We start from the raw sequence: 13,322 nt of genomic DNA, 5'->3' as shown, positions 1-13,322 counted from the left end.
ACAGGATGTTGAGTGAAAACTGTTTCCAGTGCTTAGGAATTGCTGACTGGGGCCCAAAAATGAGGACAAAGAAGCATTAAGTACTCCATTTTCTAAAGAAAACCACCAACTGTTGGGTTAGACACCTCCCTTGGGAGTATTTAGCTGTGGTTTAACTGGCTCTTCTACTTGCATTTATCATTCAAGCCCTCCTCCCTGTGGGCTGTGCAGTGATTTTTGCAAGGAACATTGCTTTAGTGAAGGGGAGGGGGAGAGAACCCCTCCCTCTCTAAGTTAAATGATGGGAAAGGATTTTTAAGAGATTTCAGAGAGAGTGAGGAAGCTTGAAGAAGGGTGATTTAGATATTTCCTTCTCTTGTTGGCTGTCTGACAAGGCAGTAGATGTGTGAATTTGTCTTGTGCTTTTCTAAGCAGGGGCAGTGACAATTGGAGAACGAGGCAGGGTCCAGAGAGGAAGGTGGAAGTGGAGCAGGATTCGTTCCTGCTGCTTGATGTGGCAAGGGTGCATGACATTCCCACAGGTCAAAAGGACCCCAAAAAGGGTAAATGAGGTGACCCAAGAGGGCTGGCAGAAGCAGAGAGGGATTGGGAGAGGCTGAGCCAGGTCTGGAACTCTCACAGGGGCTACTATGCAGGAAACAGGCTCCCTGCTCAGAGCCCTCTGAAGAGCTCATGCGTCTGAGATAGCCTGAGAGACAGGACAGCCACCAGACCAGTCAACAGTGACCAGCTGAGTAGGAGAAGCTCCTCCCTTTCCCTCTTCCTCCAGAGAAGCTACAACCCACAGGAGAAAGAGGGAGACATTGTCCCAGGGGGCAGACCATGCCTTAGCCACCCCATCCAGAAGAGACGGAGGAGGAGTAAAGAACTCTCCATGTCATGAATTCCACTTCAGCTCCCTGGAGTCACAAGCTCTCAGCTGATCTGAGGGGAAGAAATGCTTTTAATCCAGATGTGATGCTATAACTTTAGATTGGGTAGATTTAATAACTAAAAGCAAGGAGTATCTTCACATAGTTGGAGGCAGTGGTTGGAGAAAAACAGAACCATTTCAAGGTTGTTTGTGTTGAGAATGTTTAATAAAAATTGTTATACCCTGTAAATTTTGGGTCACTCTCTGGTCTAGCTAACTCTGTTGATATTGGTCTTAGTTTTCTTTTTATTTTTTTTTGAGTCAGGGTCTTACTCTGTGGCCCAGGCTGGAGTGCAGTGGCATGGATCACTGCTCACCATACTCCTCAACTTCTTGGGCTTAGACAATTCTTTAGTCACAGCCTCTCGAGTAGCTGGGACTACAGGTGTGCAGCACAATGCTTGGCTTATTTTTTAATTTTTTGTAGAGACGAGATCTTGCTATGTTGCTTAGGATGGTCTTGAACTTCTAGACTCAAGTGATTCTCCTACCTTGGCCTCCTAATGTGCTGAGATTACAGGTGTGAGACACCATGCCCAACCTGGTCTTAGTTTTCTATTGCTGTGTAACAAACTACTGAATATTTAGCAGTTTACAACACACTCATTTCTTCTCTCATAGTTCAGTAAGTTAGAAATCTGGGCAGGCTTGGCTAGACTCTCCACTTAGAGGCTCTTGATCCCAATGTCATCTGGGCAGGGCTCCCATCTGGAAGTTTCTGGAAGACCTGCTTCCAAATTCATTCAGGTTATTGTCAGAATCCAGTTCCTTGCAGCTGTAGGTCTGAGCTCCTTGTTTCCTTGCTGGCTTTCAGTTTGGCACTATCCCCAGCTCCTGAGGCCACCAAAGTTCCTTCTTACGTGGTCCCTTCCATCTGCAAAACAGCAATCATGCACCAAGTTCTTCTCACTCTTCAGATCTCCCTGAGTCCTGCTTTTAAGGACTCAGGTGATTACACGGGACCTGCCTGGATAATGCAGGCTGATCTCCCTATTTTAACCTCAACTGATGGGCAAACTTAATGAGGACAACCCTGAGGGCAAGGTCATGGGGGCAAAATTCTACCTACCATAGTGTTGTTCCATGATGAAGTAATTCTCCTCATTTTCAAAGTAGAGTAATTTTCCTTGATTTTCTCAAGCAAACTTTTAAATATGTTTCTTTGATTTTCCAGGAAGAGAGACCCACTCAAGTTGGCTCAGTAAGAGGGGTGGGTGGTAAGAGCATATGCAGTGCAATAGCAGGATCCTGTTGAAATCCAAACCTAGGAGTTCTAGCAGGACCGGCCTTCACAGTTCCTGTAGGAGACACTCTAGCGTCTGCTTATTTCTACTTTGTCACTGTCTTAGTTAGTCCAGGATACTGTAACATATATACCATAAACTGAATGACTTAAACATTTATTTCTCTAGAGGCTAGAAATTCCAAGATCAAGGTGCAGCAGGTTTGATTGTCTGGATAGGGCTGCATCCTCTGATGAGAGGAGTGCTGTATCCTCACATGGTAAAAGGATGAGAGGGATAAGCGTGTCCTTTAAGTTATTTTATGAGGGCACCGAATCCCATTCACAAGGGAGAAGCCCTCATGGCCTGATCATCTCGTAAAGGCACCATCTCTTAATACTATCACATTGACAACACTTGAATTTTAGAGATGAAGTCGGGGGGAGGGACATATTGAATCCATAGCAACCCCTTAGAAGGCACTGTGGGCAGGTAGGAAGAGTGATCATGTTTACTGCTTTGCTGCTACTTTACTTCTGACCACTGGCACTCTCCATAGTCCTTTGCAAAGAACCGAGCAGCTGTATTTAGGATTCTCTTGACTGAGTCACAAACTCATTTCAGATTGGCTGAACTATTCCTTATTGCCAGACTTCCACAGGCACTACAAGTCTTCCCCAGGTCAGAAGGCCCACATAGTGGTATAAGATATAGCATGAGTCAGAGGACAGAGAGTCCCCACCTAGAATAAAACTCATTGCTGTATTTCTGCTGGCTGTGGCTACTGTCCTGACTAATAACGACTTTCTAAATATCAGACCACTATCTTGAGGACCAGTGAGTTCCAACTTTTCTCATCAGATGTCCCAGATTCCAGGCTTGTTGCTGCCTACAGACAACCGTAACCCCCACAGGTCTTCTGCCTGTCTGGTTCCTAACTCCTGACTTGAGTTCGGTAACCACAGTCCTCCTTTTGTTCTGTCCCACCTCTTGGGGCTTCTTAGTTCTCCAGAGCCACTTTCCATCCATCCAGATCAGCTGCTAACGCTACTTCGATATGATGGCAGCCTTTGAGGGGCTTAAACGCGTGTTTACACTCCTGTATTTCCCAGGTCAAGGAAGGTCAACTCCGGGGTGGACGATAGTTGCTGGCTGAGTGTCCTCTGGTCGTTTGCCCACTAGGTGGCGTCCATGGAGCCTGAGGAGAGAATGAGGGAGAATGAATGTTAAAAACACACAAAGGAAGTGCACTTTTCCTTTTTCCTTTTGATTCATTCCATTTACCACCATCACAGCCACCGTCACTCCGACCCTAAAAGTAACATTAAGACAAGACACCTTTCTAATTCTCCCTCCCAGGAGGATTCCAGCTTCTCTCAGACTCCCCTGACCAGAGTAAGGAAAGAAGGCTGCTCTTTTATCTTGGGTCTGAAACATGCCCAGCCAGTTTCATTTGCTATTGGGTTGGTAATTGGAGCCCACTGAGCCCAGTAACCCTCACCTCATTCCATTCCTTCCTTTCAACTGATTTTCTCCAGGGCCTGCAGTGAAGAAGTTCAGCTATAGGTTTCTCTTTCTTTTCTTTCCTGCTTTTCCCCTTTGTCTCTCTCTTTTACGTTTCCTCCATTTTAAATTTACTTTCAAAGGAAGAGCAGCTGAAGAAGAAAACCTCTACTATCGGCTGAGCAGGATTTTTACATTGCCTACGCAGCTCATGAGTTTCTAAGTAGGCAGAGGGCACAATTTAGTCTAAGAAGTGAGACGTTATATGGATTTGCTCCCACAAAAGAAAAATGAAGCTATGCCAATCAGAGACACTGACATTTCCAGGGAATTCAAGATAGTTTGTAGTTTAAAAGTGAGTTTTTAAATCAACTCCAGGAGAAGAAAGAGGTTAGAATTTTGCCTCTGGAATCCTTAATGCCATCTTATATACTCTAACCCATCTCTCCATGGGGCTGCATCTACATGGAAGTAAAAGTAGGGTTACAGCATTAATAGCAAACCCTGTTCATTTGGGGCTAACCTCATCTGATATCTGAGGGAACTCCAGGCCTGCTTAACGTCTTCCTAATTATTCAGAAAGCCCCAGGTGGGCATGCTGTGCCCTCAGGTATCACTGGAATCCACCATCTCCTCCTGCTGGCTGGGATGCATTTTCCAGCTCTTGCCGTGAGGTGCCAAAGGTCTAACTGGCAGCTGCACAGTGGCCACGGCATGGGATACTCTCTCCTGGGTCTACAGGCCATGCTCCAAGGGTCATTTCATTAACACAGAAAAGGGCCCTCATGCCACACCCTGGCATAATGGAGCCATTTCCTTGACTGGACCCATGGAAATGCCTTTTGCTCCTTTCTTCCAATGTCTAAGTTCACTAGAAATCTAGTCAAAGTTCTGTCTTCATCTGTTCACAAAATGGTTGAGTCTGCTTTGGGCTCTTTTCTTTTGCTCTCTGAATTTATTTGGGGAGATATTCATCTCTTCAGCTGGTTTTTCCATTCCAGGAAAGAGTAAGGCAGCTTGACTACCATTAGAAGAAAAGACTATCCTTGGTGCTTATTCTACCATTGTTGTAAATTAGTTGTCAACATTTTTGAATGCTCCTAACAGAGTGGGATAAAGCATGAATTGGTTTTGTCTTCCAGTCTCTGGTCCCAATGATAGAATCTCTCTTTCTCATTAGGTAGTAGGGGGTGGGACCCTTTAGCACCAGCTTAGATTCCATAACTTCCTGAACACTCTTGCTTATTTAAAGACATTCCAGTTTTTTAGCTATATCTACTTTCCCATCTTGCCAGACCGTGACATAAGGGGCGTGCAATGGTGGGGCAGAGCCATGAGCTTCTTTGGTCCTCTTCCTTCAACCATTACCTCACAGGGGAGGAGCAGTATCTCCTCTGGGATGCTACCTCCTCTTCAACCTCTAGGCTTTAACTGCTCTGAGGTGTTGGGAGGCCCCAACTCACAAGTCCAGCAAATCTCTTCCCTTTGAGAAGGTGGTGGAATTGGGGGTCTGGTTCAAGGCTACAGCTGATGTTAGAATGACCAACTCTACCTTCTTGGTAAGCCAAGAGAAAGGTGAACATCCCAAGGGTTGGCAGCTTTCTTTCGAATGAGGGGTTTTTACTGCCTCTTTGTCTCCAGCATTGAATCCTAAAATCCTAAGCACCAATTTGGGGGCAAACAGAAAGACCCTGCTCATTAACCTACTCCAGAGTACAGAACTATCCCTCACACCCTATTCCCTCTCCTCCACACACAGGTGCTTTGAGGGCCACCAAGTCATGTCACCAAGTGGGGTCTACCTGTTGTTTCTCTGCTCATGCCTGCATAGTAACCAGGGAGACACCACGATGGCCAAGTTGTCCTGGTATCAGAGCAGGACATGTCACACCACTGACAGTATGATAGCTGTGTCTGTTTCAACTGTTTATCTTCCCTGGAGACCTGGAAATATATTTACGGGTGGGAAGAAGTATCCCCCAAAGTTAACTGCTTTGAAGCCATTGTCATGACAGTCTTTGTTTTAGCCAACCTGAGTCCAATAACTTGCATTCCAGGCAGAAAGCATGGCCCTTTCCACAGAGCCATTGGCCTCTACTCCCCAAACACCCCCATGGTGGATTCTACTCTACTATGTAGCTACAAGGCTATGGCAAATTTCTCAGTTCGTAGTGAAACAGCATCTCTTCTTACCACCTCCTTTTCACTGATTTCTGTTATTCCTTGAGCATTCCTAATCAGAAAATCTGAAATCCAAAATGCTCCAAAATCTGAAACTTTTTGAGTACTGACATGATGCCACAAGTGGAAAATTCCACATCTGACATGTTTGCTTCCTGACGGTTCAGTGTATACAGATTTTGTTTTATGCACAGAATAAAATAAATAAATATATATAAATATTTAGGCTGTATGTATAAGGTATATATGAAACATAAATGAAGTTCATGTTTAGATATAGGTCCTAACCCTAACATATCTCATTATGTATATGCAAATATTCCAAAACCTGAAAAGAGTCCAAAATTCAAAATAAGCATTTTGGATAAGGGATATTCAACATGTACTAGATCTTAGGAATAATCTGAGACTACCCTCTTCAAAAAAAAATCTCAGCAGGACATTTCCAGTTGAATTTAACAGATTCCTTTTTGCATCCACTCATTGTCCTTGGACCATCAATGGTCTCTTTTCCTCAAATAAGGTTTTTGTCAGAAGTTACCTTGACCCCTATTGCACATTTACTCATGTTAGATGCTACCCATAGGCTCTTGTGGTTGACTAGATAATGGCCCCCCAAGATGTTCCAGATCCCTGGAACCTATGTGTATGTCACTCTACATGCATCAAAAGAGACTTTGCAGATGTGATTAAGTTAAGGCTCTTGAGATGGGGAGATTATTCTGGATTACCTAAATGGACCCAGTATAATTACCAGAGTCTTTATAATGGAAAGAGGGGGGCAGGAGAGTCAGAGAGGAAGGTGTGATGTACGGCCATGGACCAAAGAATGCACACAGCCTCTAGAAATGGGAAAAGGCAAGGAAAAAGATGCTCCACAAGGGTGTCCAGAAAGAACACAACTTTGCCAACACCTTGGTTTTAGCCTGCTGAGACTGACTTTGGACTTTCTTATAGAGTTGTGTTTATTTAAGCCACGAAATTTGTGATAATTCACTGCAGCAATAGGAAACTACTATAACCCTTCAGGTAAGCTCAGCCATTATTAAAGAATCTTAGGGTGAACAAGTGTGGGCTTCTAGGATGGGGCCCACGTGCCATCTCTTGTGTTAAGGCCAATATTGCTTAGTTTCCCAGTGCTTTGCTCATGGGCTCCTTACTGGTCTGGGGCTTCATGATATCAGTTTAGGAATCTCACCTGCCTGTCTAGTGTCAAGTGTCCATTCCTGTGGCCCAGGGGAGGGAATTCCCTGATTGACCACATTCGAGTCAGGTGACCACCTCTGGAATCATAGTATGGGTTCATCCTTCCAACCCTCATTGAGCAAGAATAAAGAAAAAATATTTTCTCAAAGAAAAATAAGGGTGATATGACCAGAACAAGAAAGAATAGATATCAGATAAGCATAAAACACAAATGTCCATTATGGAGAATGAGGAAACAAGGAATAGGAGTTTTGAAGTAGTTTTACTAGAGTATTAAAGAAACTTTGCCTACCACATTTATTATTAAAAATTCTGCTCTTCAACCCAATCTCCCAAAAGTGAGATTTTCTTTATTAACATGCTTTACCTCATTTTGCTCAGATTAAAACATTTTGATTCTGGCAGGTAAATTTGATGCATGTATCTAGCTTCCTTCATGCATAAGAGATAACAGATATGCCTCAAAGCAGAGCCCTTTGGTGTGACTGGAACATTTCCTGTTTAACAAAGTCTGTCTTGTCTAATAGTTACTGTTCCTGTCCTTAAGACAGCAAAGCACGTGGATCACTGTGCTTTCAAATCAGCCTCACAAATAATGCCCACAAAGCAGACAAAGTCAGACAGTCCATTCTCAAGAGAGGGGTTATTAATAGGCTTCAATAAAAGTTCAAACACATGCAGATAAAGAGAAGGAAAATGACCAAAATAAAAGGTCTGAGATGTAAGAAGGAATTATGCACAAATGGAATAATAAATATATGGGCATATCTAATAAAAAATCAACTGAATAAAATTATTAATAATGTACAAGTTGTGGGGTTAAAAAAAGAGACTGGATAACATTGGCATATACATTGGGAAGAGTATGATCAGAGTAAACATATGCTAAGGCTCTTATAAGATTTATGAGGAGAGTAAAATTATTAACTTTTGATGTGGTAAAGTATTCATGCTATTACATCTAGGGTAACCAATGAAAAACAGAGAGAGTATAACCTTTGAACAGAGGGGAAAAAAATAGAAGAACAAAAGAAACAAACCCAAACCTCATTAATCCTATTCTTTTGACAAGGAAGGAGAAAAAGCAAGAACAACAACAACAAAAAAATGGAACAAATAGCACAAAATAAGATGATATAATTAAATCCAAATATATCAGTAATTACAATAAATGAAGTGAATGATATCCTTGAATTAAAAGACAAAAATGAAAAAATGATAAAATCTAGCTCTAGGCCATTTATACAAGACAAACCTAACACATAAGGATCAAGAAATATTATAATTCAAGGAGAAGAAAATATATATCAGGCAAATAAATCTAAAGAAATGTAGAATAGCTATATTAATATCAGACAAAATAGATGATTAAGTAAAAAGTCAAAAAAAGTTTGTCACTACATGGTGATAAAAGTTTTAAATCACCAGAAAAAATATGAAAATTATAAACTTGCTGGGCACGGTGGTTCGCGCCTGTAATTCTAGCACTTTGGGAGGCAGAGGCCAGAAGAGGATTGCTTGACTTCAGGGATTCAAGACCAGCCTGAGCAACATGGCGAGACCTCGTCTCTACAATAAATCAAAAAATCAGTTGGGCATAGTAGGGCATGCCTGTGGTTCCAGCTACTTGGAAAGCTGAGATGGAAGGATCTCCTGAGCCCAGCAGTTCAAGGCTGCAGTGGCTGTGAGCGTGCCACTGCACTCCAACCTGGGCAACAAGAGTGAGACTCTGACTCAAAAATATTTATAAACTTGCTTGTATTTAATAGTAGAGCAAAAGTTAACAAACTGTAAGAGAAAATTGATAAATCCATCATATCTAGAATCAAATGATAACAAAATATGTGTCAGATTTTGACGTATATAGTTAAAAGGATGCTTGTAGGGAAATACGAATTCTTAAAGCTTCCATTAGAAAAGAAGAAAGGCTCAAAGTTAATGACTTATGCATACAACCTGAGAAACTAGAAACTGGAACAGCAGATGAAACAAAAAATATATATTTTTAAGTAAAGGGAAGGAAACAATAAATATAGAAAGATAAATTAGTAAAGTAAAAAGCAGTCATTCAACTGAGTATTGACATTTTCTGAAAAGCTAGTGAAACCGACAAACCTTTGCTAAGATTAATCAATAACAAAAGAAAGAATACACAAATAACACTATTAAGAAAAACGGGGACTGTAACTACAGATAAAATGGATTTTAATGTTTTTATTTTTATTTTTTGAGTTGACGTCTCACTCCATCGCCCAGGCTGGAGTGCAGTGGCACGCTCATGCAGCCTCAACCTGCTAGGCTCAGGTGATCCTTCTCCCTCAGCCTTCTAAGTAACTGGAACCACAGGTATGTGCCACCACGCATGGCTAATTTTTTGATTTATTGTTGAGACAAGGTATCGCCATGTTGCTCAGGTTGGTCTCGAATCCCTGAGCCCAGGTAATCATCTTGCCTCTGCCTCTCAAATTACCGGGATTACAGGTGTGAGCCACTGTGCCCTACTAAGATAGATTTTAAAAATAGAATATTATCGACAACTTTATGTCAATAAATCTGAAAACTTAAAATATGTGTACATTCCTGAAAAAATACAACTAGTAAAAACTGACTCAAGATGACATGGAAAACTTAATTTATGAGTAATACCACATAAGCAAATAAAGAAGAAAGGCATGATCATCTCAATAAATGCAGAAAGAGTTATTGATGAAATTAGTATTTATTTAATACAGAGACTCTTAGCAAAATAAGAATAAAAATAAAGGTCTTTAACCCAATAAAGGGCATCTAACTAAATGGAATATAAAACCAAATGGTAACTGGTAAAAGCATTCCCTCTGATATCAGGAATAAGGTAAGGATGCCTGCTACCAACACTTCTTTTCCACACTGTATTGGATACCTGGTCTGTGCAGTATATCAAGGGTTAAAAAAAAAAGAGGTATAATAATCAGAAATGAATAAGCAAAGTTGTCATTATCCATAGGGGGTATATTTGTCTGTTTGGAAAGCACTAGATAACCAGATTATTTATGCTTTAGTAAGTTTTCTAAATACAAAATAATTATCCAAAAGGCAACTACATTTTTATATATCAGCAACAGTTCGTTAGAAAACGTAATTTTAAAAAATATGCCATTTAAAATAACAATAGAAAGCACCTAGGAATAAATCTATTAAAAGTTGTGCATGTTCATAATGAAGCTATTGAAAGATGTTAAAGATGACCTAGTTAAATGAAGATATGCATTATGCTACTCTACTCAATATTGAAAAGATATTAATGTTCTTCAACTGATCCACAGAGTCAATGAAATTCCAAAAAAAATTCCAACAGTGTTTTTTAGAATGACGATAAAATGTATATAGAAGAATGAAGGGCTATAAATAGCCCTTTTAGTCTCATAGAAGAACCAATCACAAAAATCAGTCCAAAGTGGATTAAAGAACTAAATGTGAAAGGCATAAAAACTTAAGACATAGAAGCCAATATTTGGGAATGTTTTATGACTTTGGGATAGGGAAGAATTTATTTAGTGGTGGTTTTTTCTTTTTTTTTTTTTTTTTGAGTTGGGTCTCACTCTGTCACCCAAGCTGGAGTGCGGTGGCACAATCACACCTCAATGCAACCTCAACCTCCTGGGTTCAGGCAATCCTTCCATCTCAACCTCTTGAGTAGCTGGAACTATAGGTATGTGCCACCACACCCAACTGATTTTTTGATTTTTTTTTCATAGAGATGGGATCTCGCTATGTTGCCCAGGCTAGTCTTGAACTCCTGAGCTCAGGTGATCCTCCTGCATTGGCCCCTAAAGTGCTGGTATTATAGGCATGAGCCACTGCGCCCGGCCAGAGATAACTTCTTAAAGAAGACACACAAAAAAGCCTAAACCATAACAAATGGATAAGTTTTACTACATTCAATTTAAGACTTATGTTTTCAAAAAAGACCATTCATTAATTAAGTGAAAAGGCAAGCCCCAAATGGGAACATATTTGCCAAACATATAATCATAAAGAACTTGTATTTGGAATATATAAAGAATACCTAAAGAATTAAGGAAAAAAAGACAAACAATACAATTGAAAATTGGACAGCCGGGCACAGTGACTTACGTCTATTATCCCAGCACTTTGGGAGGCCGAGGTGAGAGGATTGTCTGAGCCCAAGTGTTTGAGACCAGCCTGGGCAACTTGGCGAGACCTTGTTTCTACAATACATTAAAAAAAAATTAACTGGGCATGGTGGCACATGCCTGTAATTCCAGTTACTTGGAAGGCTGAGGTGGAAGGTCCACCTGAGCCCAGCAGATCGAGGCTGCATTGGCCGTGAGCGTGTCACTCACTGCCCTCCAGCCTGGGTGACAGAGTGAGACTCCAACTCAAAAATAGAAAAAAGAAAATTGGACAAAGGCCATGATTTAGGCCTTCATAGACGAGAAAACACAAACAATTCATAGTAATGTGAAAAGATGTCCAACATTATTTGTAATCATGGGGAGACAAATTCAATTTACAATGAAATACTATTTCATATCCACCAGACTGGGAAACATTAAAAGCCAAGTGATGGTGAAATCACAGAACAATGTGCACTGCAGGTTGACCTGGAACTTGGTATGAGCACTCTGCTTTACTCCATAAAGTTCAACACGTACCCTACTACACAGATACTTCACTTCTAGGTAAAAACCTTAGAAAAACTTTTGCACACATGCCCCAGAAAACAAGCACAAGAAAGCTTATAGTTTTTTATTTTTTTATTTTTATTTATTTATTTATTATTATTATTTTTTTGAGTCGGAGTCTCACTCTGTCGCCCAGACTGGAGTGCAGTGGCCGCTCCCGGCCACCGCAGCCTTGACCTGTTGGGATCTGGCGATCCTTCCGCCTCAGCCTTCCAAGTAGCTGGAACTACAGGCGCGCACTACCACACCCGGAAAAGTTTTTAATTTATTGTAGAGATGAGGTCTTGCCAAGTTGCCCAGGCGGGTCTCGAACCCGCGGGCTCAGGCAATCCACTCACCTCAGCCTCCCAAAGGCGAGGGATTACAGGCTGAGCCACTGAGCCCAGCAAGAATGCTTATAGTAATATTGTCCCTACAGGCAAACAAAAGGAAAAACTCATCTATCTACCCCAGTAGAATGGATACATTGACCAAAGTAACTTCATCACCACTTGGCCTAAAATTTTTGCTAGTTTGGTGGCAAATAGTATAAATAGTGTAAAATAGTATCTCACTGTGATCTTAATTTGTCTTTCCCTGATTACAAATGAGGCTGAGTATCTTTTCACATTACTGCGAACCATTTGTGTTCTCTCTTCTATGAATCATGCAATGTAATAGCATTTCGGCCATAAAAATGAATGAATTACAGCTACAGTCATCATCAAAGGTGAATCTCAAAAACATAACTCTACCACAAAAGGCTTTGCCAGCCGGCTGTGCCAATGGCTTGAGTAGGCACTAAAATCTCTGTGCTAAAATCTGCTCCAGCTCCACTGGCACAGGAATGCTTATTTTCCAAGGAAGGGGCAACTTTTTTGTTTTTAAAAAATTATTTAATAATATTATTATTTTTTGAGTTGGGAGTCTCACTCTGTCCCACAGGCTGGAGTGCAGTGACAGTGACACGATCACGGCTTATGGCAGCCTTAACGTACTGGGCTCGGGTGCTCCTCCGGCCTCAGCCTCCTGAGTAGCTGGGACTACAGGTCCATACCACCACGCCTGGATAGTTTTTTAATTTTATTTATTTATTTATTTTTGAGTCCAAGTCTCACTCTGTTACCCAGGCTGGAGTGCAGTGGCACACTCACAGCCACCACAGCCTCGAACTGCTGGGCTCAGGCGATCCTTCTACCTCAGCCTTAAGTAGCTGGAACTACAGGCATGCACCACCGTGCCCGGCTAATTTTTAAATTTATTATAGAGATAAGGTCTCACCAAGTTGCCCAGGCTGGTCTCGAACCCATGGGCTCAGGCAATCCTCTCACCTTGACCTCCCGATGTGCTGGGATTATAGCTGTGAGCCACTGCGCCTGGCCTTTTTATTTTTTTTGTAGAGATGAACTTCACCGTGTTGCCTAGACTGGTCTCTAACTGGGCTCCCAAAGTGCTGGGATTACAGGCTTGAGCCACAGTACCCAGCTGGGTTATTTTATTTTATTTTTTTTTTGAGTTGGAGTCTCACTCTGTCACCCAGACTGGAGCGCAGTGGCTGCTCCCGGCCAATGCAGCCTTGACCTGCTGGGCTCCGGCGATCCTTCCGCCTCAGCCTTCCGAGTAGCCGGA

This window comes from Carlito syrichta, unplaced genomic scaffold (genome assembly GCF_000164805.1).
Source record: "Carlito syrichta isolate Samal-C Ts95f unplaced genomic scaffold, Tarsius_syrichta-2.0.1 Scaffold109683, whole genome shotgun sequence".
NCBI lineage: Eukaryota > Metazoa > Chordata > Mammalia > Primates > Tarsiidae > Carlito > Carlito syrichta.
This window is presented reverse-complemented; position numbering follows the sequence as displayed.